Source organism: Vespa mandarinia, chromosome 4, assembly GCF_050613455.1.
Source record: "Vespa mandarinia isolate Hongniang chromosome 4, ASM5061345v1, whole genome shotgun sequence".
NCBI lineage: Eukaryota > Metazoa > Arthropoda > Insecta > Hymenoptera > Vespidae > Vespa > Vespa mandarinia.
Window position 1 is genome coordinate 2,945,001 of NC_140813.1, and position 2,500 is coordinate 2,947,500.

Here is a 2,500-nt window from a genome sequence, read left to right on the forward strand (position 1 = left end):
TTCTTTTTTACTTTATATTTTTCTTCATTTTTATTTTCAATATAGAATAAAAATCTTATCCAGTGAGGTGTCTTCTGATGGATTCTTAAGAAGATTCATTCAATGAAACACTTTGAATCTTCTCTCTCTCTCTCTCTCTCTCACTCTCTCTCTCTCTCTCTCACTCTCTCTCTCTCTCTCTCTCTCTCTCTCTCTCTCTCTCTCTGTCTATTTTACTCAGTAATTAAATTCACTCTCACGAATGGAATAATGGCGATTCGAGGTGAGATCTCGAAAAACGTTAGGTTAGGGCGATAGCGCTTCTAGAGCATTAGGAACGTCTAATCCAAGGAAGCGAGTTTGTAATTTAGCCTGGATTATTAGGTACAAGCTGTTAGGAGAACTGGCCGCTGATAAGCGTGCTCGGTTCTCGCGCGCTCGGCTTAGCCGCGTCTTGAGCCGCGACGTAATGGTAAGCCGTAAGCACGTACCTAACGTAACTTCTAAACGTAAGGCCCTTCTCATAGTAAGAACGAGTATGTGCGGTCTGCTACTGGTACGTGCTTATAGCTTCTCATTATAACAATCTTTCTCTCTCTCTCTCTCTCTCTCTATTTCTCTCTCTCCCTCTCTCTCGCTCGCTCGCTCACTAGCTTTCATTCTTACATCGTAGTATTAAACGAAACGTTTCAATAAAAATTCTTCGACTTGTTGCTAAAATTTATTCTATTTATTCTAAAAATAAATTCCCCAATTAGTTATATATATATATATATATTAATACGGATAAATGTGAATTTAAAATAAGATTGATTTATTTAACAATTAATCACGAGAATAAATGGGACCTTTCTTTTTGTTTCTTTATTTTCTTTTTCTTTTTCTTTGTTTTTTTCTTTTTTTTTCCCCCTTTTTTATGGAATACTAAAACTATTTATTTTCTATATGTAATGTGAAAAACACACGTAAAATTTATTAAAGTACTTCACTGATTGTTTTTCTAAATGTATCAGAAAAAAAAAAAAAAAAAAAATGATAATTATCTATTTATATCGATTTATTGATCGATCTTATTAAAAAAGAAAAGAAGAAAAAAAAAGAATAAGTAGAAAGAATAGAAAGAAGAATTAACGATACGACTGTCATTAATATAGATCATCGTTTTGTGAAAAATAATCGGACATTCGAATTGATAGAGAAAAATATAAGTAGTAGTAGTAGTAGTAGTAGTAGTAGTAGTAGTAGTAGTAGTAGTAGTAGTAGTAGTAGTAGTAGTAGTAGTAGTAGTAGTAGTAGTAGTAGTAGTAGTAGTAGTAGTAGTAGTAGTAGTAGTAGTAGTAGTAGTAGTAGTAGTAGTAGTAGTAGTAGTAGTAGTAGTAGTAGTAGTAGTAGTAGTAGTAGTAGTAGTAGTAGTAGTAGTAGTAGTAGTAGTAGTAGTAGTAGTAGTAGTAGTAGTAGTAGTAGTAGTAGTAGTAGTAGTAGTAGTAGTAGTAGTAGTAGTAGTAGTAGTAGTAGTAGTAGTAGTAGTAGTAGTAGTAGTAGTAGTAGTAGTAGTAGTAGTAGTAGTAGTAGTAGTAGTAGTAGTAGTAGTACATTCAATATGAGCTTCTATGATCGACTAAAAGTATCGAAAGCTTTTTCCGATAGACACAGCTTGCAAAACCTTGATATACTTCTTCTCCTTCTTCTTCTTCTTCTTCTTCTTCTACTTCTACTTCTTCTTTTTTCCCCTTCTCTCCTATATTTTTTTTTCACCCTTTATTCGTCCTCTTCATTTTCGATCGTTTCTACGAGAATAAAGGAAGCTAAATGGCCATCACGAATCACGAAAGTTTCAGTTCGTGGATTCTGGAAAATTTCGAGTTGGCTAAAGAAACAATCAACGATGGAGAATCCAAGTGAATGAAGAAAAAAAAAAGAAAAAGAAAAAGAAGAAGAAGAAGAAGAAGAAGAAGAAAAAAGAGAAGGATGAGGAGAAAAAGTAGAAAAGGAACAAAAAGAAGAAAAAAAAAAAAAAAAGAAAAAGGTAGAAAGAAGTAGAAGAAAGGCCTAATCAGACGAAGCAAGGCTCAAAGAATTGTTGCCGGCAATATTAACTTTGATATTGGACTGCGTTAAGAAGAAACACGGGCAATAAGTTTTGCCCGGGGCCAACTGAAAGTGTTTTTCACATTATATATACACACATACATACACAGATACATACATACATATATAAAAATACACATATAGACGTAATAAATATATACCTACATATAGAAAGAAAGAAAGGAAAAAAAAAAGAGAGAGAGAGAGAGAGATTTTCGAGGTGCCCGCTGAAGCAGCATTCTTCAATAATCGCTACGACACATTACAATACGAGCGAATTCACCCTAACCCTCACCCTCACCCTCACCCTCGCCCATAGCTTTTACTTCTTTACCCTCCCCCCTCCCCGTATCTGCCCACGAACCTTTTCACCCTTCACATTCTACTATCACTTACGACCGTCGTCTCACGCTACGTGCGTGCGTATACGTGC

General features: G+C 34.7%; 1 protein-coding gene across 1 annotated transcript in view; it reads right to left on the bottom strand.

Annotated features, from left to right (window-relative positions):
• LOC118445862 (E3 ubiquitin-protein ligase MIB1-like) overlaps positions 1 to 2,500 on the bottom strand; it is a 173,325-nt gene that overhangs the window by 34,071 nt on the left and 136,754 nt on the right. The window lies entirely within an intron of this gene.